The sequence below is a fragment of the Psammomys obesus genome, unplaced genomic scaffold, assembly GCF_907164565.1.
Source record: "Psammomys obesus unplaced genomic scaffold, mPsaObe1.curated_primary_1811, whole genome shotgun sequence".
NCBI lineage: Eukaryota > Metazoa > Chordata > Mammalia > Rodentia > Muridae > Psammomys > Psammomys obesus.
The window spans coordinates 12,570,749-12,578,528 of record NW_026592118.1 but is presented as its reverse complement, the minus strand read 5'-3'; the positions used below and the strand labels follow the sequence as shown (position 1 = coordinate 12,578,528).

Here is a 7,780-nt window from a genome sequence, read left to right as displayed (position 1 = left end):
CAAAACCAAAACCAAAACCAAAACCAAAACCAAAACCAAAACCAAAACCAACCAAACAAACAAAAAGACAAGCGTGGAGCCGGTGCCTAGCATGCGGTTGGTAAATGTGAGCTGCAACCGCTGCTTACGAGATAACAAGGAACTAGATAGAGACAGGCATTAAAACCTCAGCTGATTGCTGGGAGCCATCACTTGAATCGACTGGCAGAACACAACACTCAATAATGCACAGGGGAAAACATGCAGCAGTGATACCGATTGGATTAGCTCCCGGGCTTAGTCAGAGTGATGGAAGGCTCTGCTAGAAGGAGGTGGGCAAGATGCATCTCTACAGCATCCTGTGAGATGAGAGACTTGATAGATTAGAAGGGGCTGAGAAACCCAGGAGTTGCGTTAGTTATCCTCAGACTTAAATAAAGAACCAAATCAAGGTGGTTCGGTAGGTAAAAGTGCTTGCTGATAAGCCTGATGACCTGAGGTAGATCCTAGGAACCCACACTGTAGAAGGGAGACGACTCCCCCAGGTTGTCCTCTGATCACATGCATGTGCACACACACATACCACATTAACACACACACACACACACACACACACACACACACAAGTGGATGCTACAAAAAAAAAAAAATCAAAGCACTCAGGGTTTTCAGGGAACCCTGGCCAGACAGTACCACTAGTGGATGAGATCAAGACCAAACACCTCTTCTCTGAATGCTTCTTGACTTAGTTTCAGTCAAGCATTGGGTTTAAAACCTTCCTGAGGACAGGATCCAGTGAGGGACCAGGCATGGAAGCTGGTGACAAAGCTCAGCCCAGGGATCTGGTCCGCTAGTGGCCATCCTTGGCTGCTCTGTTCCCTGCTCCCTAGTATAAAGACCAGGCAGGCCTCTGGACACCAGGCTTCTCTTAGGGTTCAGCGTTTATGACTTCAGGGGAAACAAAAGTACCCTCCTTATTCCAGATTCTCCATCAGTTCACCAGGGAATTGGACCTTCTAACTTCAGTTTCCTCTTCTATGAGTCTGCACCTGCCTCAAGGCCTGCTGTCAGACTGAAATATTCCAACAGCCAAACGGAATCCAACCAAAACCTCACCTCAGGTTTATCTAGTATTTGGATGTTTCCCATGCACATTGGAGAAGCAGCCAGAAAGGTGAGGAGTCCCTAGACCTGGCTTCTGTTTTGGGTCCAGAAAGCAAATGTCAGGAGCAAGGTAAAGGAGTCATGGGCCTCAGGGAACCACTGCACCTGTTACCTGTGTGTCAAATCCCTAGGACAGCCACTGGCTGGCTGACTGAACCCCTGCTTTGAAGCTCCCCTCACATTACCCTTACTCTTCACACTGAATGACACCTGAAATTCTCTTCTGTGTGCATTTGGGAACCTTGTGCACTTTCGGAGCCTTTGGCCTAAGCCTTGTGTATCTCCAGGTCTGATGATGCTTGCTGGGAACAGGCCCCTCCAGAAGTCTATACTGAGCTGATGTAGATTTGTTACCGGCTTGACATTCTCGAGTCATTTAGTGCCTCCTCTCTCCTACCTTGGGCTGTTACTTAGAAACAGCACTGAACCTCAAGCCTTCCTATGACACCCAGGGAATTGCTCCTAATCACAGGGCATGAGGGTCAGGGAGTGGGATCACGGTTCTATGTTGAAGTTTTCTTTGGGAATAACTGGTTCAGCATGTGGAAGGGAATCATAAGCAACAAACAAAAACCCAAACAAGATAGCAGTGGCTCACAGTAAGCATGATGCATCAGTTTCATTTCGGAGGAGGGTGGGTGGGCAGGGCCCCTGTAGCTTCTGGGTCCTTGCCAGGCCCCAGATCAGCTTGTCCCTCCAGAAGGCTCTCTAGCAGCTGGGCTGTCAGCCTGCTGTGTTCCTGCTGCAGAACGGAGAGCTCCCACCTTCCTTTCCCTGCTCCCCCTCCCTCCCTTTGCCTTCCCAACCACTTCAGTTTACTTAACATCTTCTTCCTCAAGTCAGACAGGCAACAAGCAGGCCCCACCTTCCAGCGGGGGACTGGCCAGCCCTTGATGTGTTTGTGGTCTAGACAACCCCAGGAGACAGCATGGGCCAGACCCAAAGTCCCCTGTAACTGTTCCCAGTCTTTTCCATTTGAGTCAAAATGAATGAATGATTCAGGAAAGGGGAAGCAGAGGTAGAGGAGGGAGGTGGGGAGAAGCCCTCAAATCAGAACTTATTGTGGACAGCCCAGTCTTTGCTCCCTCCCCGAGCCTGGCAGGGAAGGGGGCCATCTCTGCAGAGGAATAGTGATGAACACGCCCCCATACACATCCTACCTCCTAAGGTATTCCCTTTAAGTCATGGGAGAAAAAGTTATGTAAGGAGCAGACATACAGCTCCAGTGGAGCGAAGGAGTGTTTTGTTCAGCCTTGAGGTGTTTAACTATATAAGAGCCTCTGGGAGAACAAAGCCCCGGTCCACATCAGTCTTGCATACAGAGGTGAAAAGATGCACCACGGAAGGAAACATGGGCACAAGGAGAGCGTGCAACCACCATGCATTTAGGAATTCAGCCAGGAAGGTGTGCTTACTCAGCCCCAGGGGTCCCAAGGTCTCCTCTTCTGGATGCTGTAGGAGGAGTAGCGGCAGACAAGCTGCTCTCTCAGCTCTGACAGATCCTGCCTTCACCTTCCAAAGGCCAATCCAAGACGGGGTTTCATGACCCCCTCAGCTCAGGCGATTTCTAAGGTTTAGAAGCTCTCAGGAGCTGCTGCTTCACGCCTGCAACAGATGGGGACTGGAGCTGGGCGTGTTCCCAGTTCCCAGAGCAGCGCAACAAGCAGCTGGCAGACAGCGTGAGCTGGCCTGAGACAGCGCAGGCGACAGTCCTGTTGGTTAAAGCTAGTTTGTTGCTTGAGATGATGGCAGAGCTCGGGCAGACACCCTTGCTGTCTGTCAGGACTGCAGGAGACTGTCATTAGCACCTGTGTTGGGGGCTGCCTGCTGAGGAGGCAACTGTGCCACACAGGCAGCCAGCAGGAGGGTGGGCAGAGCTGAGCCATGGAAGTACAGGCAGCGGGATGAACAGAGGAAGGAATTGAGGTCTAGAATGGCAGCACGGCCCCCCATCCTGTCCCCACAGAACTGCCAGCAAAGGCTAGTTAACTTTAGAGGAAAACAGCAGGCTGCCTTCTGCAGTCAGGCTACATCAGGACTCCCAAGGAAATCCTTGTCCTTGGAGGACAGAGCATGCAGCTTTTCTCTCTTGCAAGAACGACTGCTCCAACCTCAAAGAAGCTCTGCTAGTGAAACCCTCATGGATACCACATCCCTCAACTCCACTCAGACAAAGCAAGGCCATGCCCCTGCAGGTGACATGAGGCCTGCATGTTGTTCCTGTTTTCTGATGCCTTTGCTACCTGTTTGCCCCTTCAGAAGCACAGAAGCAGCCTCTGTCACTCCTTTCCTGGCCACTCTGCCTCCTGACCAAGACTGGCACTTTCCTGAGTGGTTCGGCATGGTGGGCTCTACCTACTGTCTTCAAGGGGCCAGAGTACGATACAGCTGTTCCCTCATAACAGGCATTCCCCTGTCTGTGTGTCCCACTACACCTGATTAGAGCAAGTCCTGGGACCTTTCAAAAGACTCTCAATGCCCAAAGGTATGCCTGATGCCATCAAAGATTGCTATGAATGTTACCCAAGACAACCTTGGATAACGTAAGATTATGGGATGTGTGGATGTCTGTGTAAATGAGGACATGCTCAGATGTCCCTCAGGAGTCATTCACCTTGTGCTTTGGAGAATGTCTGTCTCTCCAGAACCTGGGGCTCACAGATTGGACTAAGCGGGTTGCTAATGAGCTCAGAAACCTTCCTGTCGACACCTTCCAGCACTTGGACTGCAAGTGCAAGTGTATGCCACTATGTCTGGCTTTTAATGTGAATCCTGGGGGTCAAACCCAGACCCTCATGCTGGTGTGGCAAGCAGTTTACCGACAGAGCTAGGCAAGCCTGTGGCTTTCTTGAGGTCACTTTCAGCCCAGTAAGGCAACAGGCAGCCACTATTCACCTGGTGGATCATTCTGAGAGCTAAGAATTCAAAGCCTGAGGGTTAGGAAAGGATGTGGAGGAGCAAGCACCCTTGAGGCCAGGCCCTGGTTCCAGCTGCCAAAAGAAGCCAAGCAACTAGAAAGCATCACGCTAGCTGAAGCTCTCTTTTCTCTTCTGTAACCTCAGTAATGTGTGACATGATGTACCTCAAGGTCCTTTCCAGACCTAAACTGTAAAGTTCTGTGACCACAACCCATGTCTGTGCCACGGCTCAGTCATTTCTCTGGGCCTCAGTCCTGCCTCTTAGAAAACCATCTGTGTGGAAATATCGGCTCTGAGCATCTCCCAGGGCTGCTGTTGGGATAATGGATGAACAAGCATTTGGACAAAATGAGCATCAGCTTGAGATGTGCACTATTATTCTAGAACCAGAGGGCAGCACCAGAATAAACACAGAGCTTAGCAAAAGCCATGCCATATACCACTGAGCAAAGGGCTGACATCCTGAAACCAGCCCCCTGGGCATGATGTGAGTGGCCTACCAGAGATGCAGCCAATCTCAATATTTTCTCCTGCTGGTTCTCCAACTAGCCTTGCTGGGTGAGCTGGACTTGCTTTATTTTCTTTGTGCTTTATTCCAAAGCATATAAACAAGCCCGGATTGGGGGGGGGGGAAGCTAATTTGTTTTGCCTGAAAAAACTGGAAATGCCAGGGGGATAAAGGGTACCAACAAGTGAAGGTTTGCTTTACTTGGAGGCACGAGCCTGAGAATGACTTATGGGGAGCAATGGTTTTCCCCAGCTCTGCCTGCCAGTGATTTCTCGTCTTGGGTCAGGTTATCACTGGAGATATTGAGGAGCAAAGACAAGTACTGTGCCCTGAAACTTCTGCACACACGTGCAGCCTTTCTTCACCTGTGTAGAGTCTTACTCCTACAGCCTCCACTGAATGCTTATGTGGTCTACGTTTTCCCCTTTGGGATATGAGCCTGTCTGCCTTCTCACCTTAGAAGGCAGAGGTCAGTTCTCTTGGAAGACAAATGCCACTAGATAGAAGGTCCTGGCGGAACTTGAACATCATTGCTGGTACCTCCCAGTCTCAGAAGAAGCCATAATGCGATGTCCCCAACACAAACCCCAGCTTCTCCCTCTTACTTCTCCAAATGTCACTCTCAGTACCCCTCCCAAACCTCAATGGAGGGAAAAGCAATAAAAAAACAGAGAAGCTTTGCCAGCTCCAGCTGCCTATAGGACAAACTCTTTGTAGGGATATAGCCCAAAGAAGCCTCATCCTCTCACCTCTTGGGCCTGCCCACAGCTCACTCAAAGTCCTCACAATCTTGGCCTACCAGCAGGACAGAATCCAAAATTCCCCCCTATTGAGGCCCCAGCCCAGTGAAGGTCCCTTCCTGGCAACTGTAGGCTGACAGTCAGTCCCCTCTTGCCTTTGATGTTTTCATTGTATTCAGAATTCAAGATGCATCATCTGCCATTCCAGTCCACATGTGTGGAGTCCAGAGCTGGACACTCGGTGTCCTCCTTGGTTTCTGAGGCAGTGCCCCTCACCAAATCTGGAGCTCATGGATTCAGCTAGAGTTCAGCAAGGCGCCCTGAGATCCCCTGACTCTGCCTCCCCAGCACTCTCCAGCATGGACTGCCCCACTCCTATCAGTTTTTGGTTTTGTTTTCCTTTAACGTGGGTTCTGTAGATAAAAAACTCAGGTCATGCTTACAAAGTAAGCGTGCTAACTGAGCTATTTCCCCACCTTCCTCCCTCAAGCTTTTTTCCAACAAGGAAACCGAGCTTCTGAGAAGCTGAGTCACCATGGTCACTGTGATGGGCAGTCTTGGTTGTCAGCTTGACACACCTGAGAAGAGGGACTCTCCACTGAAGGATTCCCTCCATCAGACTGGCCAATGGGCAAGTCTGTGGGGCACCTTCTTCATTGTCTATAGATGGGGAGGGAAGAGCCCACTGTGTTATACCTCAGCAAGCTGGTCCAGGGCTATGTAAGAAAACTAGTCAAATATGGCTAAGGTCCACTTATTAGGGCATGCATATCATGGCTGTCTTTCTGTTTCCAAGTTACCTCACTCAGGATGACCTCTTCTAGTTCCATCCATTTGCCTGCAAATTTCATGATTCCTTGTTTTTAATAGCTGAGTAGTATTCCATTGCGTAGATGTACCACAATTGCTGTACCCACTCCTCCGGTGAGGGGCATCTGGGTTGTTTCCAGATTCTGCCTATTCTACAAGCTTTATTTATTCTACAAATAAAGCTGCTATGAACATAGTTGAGCAACTGTCCTTATTGAATGGTGGGACATCTTTTGGGTATAGGCCCAGGAGTGTATAGCTGGACCTTGAGGTAGTACTATTAAATCTCATTCAGAATGGCTAACAGGATAGATAGCAGAAGCAGTGGAAGAGAGGAAACAGGATGGGAGCCTACTATAGAGGGTCCTCTAAAAGGTTTTACCCAATAGGGGATCAAAGCAGATACTGAGACTCACGGCCAAACTTGGGCAGAGTACAGGGAGTCTTATGGAGGAAGAGAGGATTGGGCTTAGAGGGACATGGAGGGGACAGGAACCCCAGAAAGATACCAAAAACACTAAAAGATCTGAGCCCAGGGGGTCCTGCAGAGACTGATGCACCAGCGGAGGACCATGCATGGAGAGGACCAAGACCTCCTGCTCAGATGTGGCCGATTGGCAGTTCAGTCTCCATGTGGATCTCTGAGTGAGGGGAACAGGGGCTGCCGCTACCATGAGTTCAGTTGATTGCTCTCTGATAACTTGGCCCTGAATCATCAGCATCAGCAGCCCTGAATGCATCAGCAGCCTTGCCAGGCCACGGAGGAAGAGGATCCAAGTAATCCTGATGAGACTTAACAAGCTCATCATGGTAGGACTGGGGGTAGTTGAAGGAGGTAGCTTCAATCGAGATATATAATGAATAAATTGTGAAGAAAAATTAAAAAAGAAAAAAGTTTGAAACACTGTCTTCAAAGATACGAAACACAGAAAATCTCAAGCTATGCACAATATTTCCTGAGCCATACCAGTGACACAGAAAACCAGAAATCCGGAGCACACTTGTATAAATCTTGTGCTTTCTACTCCTATCCGTGGATAACAGACTGTAGGACCTAGCACAAACACTTGCCTGGCCCCACACCATCTTTAGCCATGCACCTGTAAGTTAAATACAGAGATGCTGCTCAATGAACCTCTGTTCTCTCTCCGTGGTGTTTTGCTACCCCTACCTTACAGCCTGCACTATCAGGCCTGCAGGGTCTGTGCGGGGCGGCCAGAGGCCAGGGCAGCAGTTAGTGTGATGCAGAAGCAAGAGGGGGCTCTGTCCAGGTATCATTCCTGTACTCAGCAACTCTGTGTGCTACGCAGAGTGGTTTAGTGGCTTCTGAAATGGTGACTGGACACCAACCCTCTGGAGAGGTCCACTGGATCCTGCAGGAAACCTTAGGACTGTGCAGTGACTGGCTAGCCAGGCAGCTCAGGGAGGGCTAGAACCCCTGCATAGCTGGCTTGTCCCCATGCTGCCCTTCAGCTCAGATCCCACTGACCTGAGCCCTTAACCTCAAATGACCCTTCTGTGGATCTCTGCCATTAAAAACAACAAAAACCTTTGGGCTAGGAGTGTCACTGTGTAGCGACACACCTGACACAGCACTGGGTTTGATTTCTGCAAAAACCAAACAAAAACAGAAGTGCAGCTCAGGGAAAATCTGCCAGAGG

At 49.8% G+C, this 7,780-nt stretch overlaps 1 protein-coding gene across 3 annotated transcripts in view; it reads right to left on the bottom strand.

Moving 5' to 3' along the window:
- Nucleotides 1-7,780, bottom strand: part of Prkag2 (protein kinase AMP-activated non-catalytic subunit gamma 2) — a 252,269-nt gene that overhangs the window by 206,387 nt on the left and 38,102 nt on the right. Inside the window, exon 1 of one of the 3 annotated variants that reach the window (XM_055612652.1) lies at nt 2,559-2,593. The exons of the other annotated variants lie outside the window; for them this stretch is intronic. The gene's annotated coding sequence lies outside the window, so the exon portion shown is untranslated. Of the gene's footprint in view, nt 1-2,558; nt 2,594-7,780 lie in introns of those variants that run through there. 3 annotated transcript variants of the gene reach the window in all.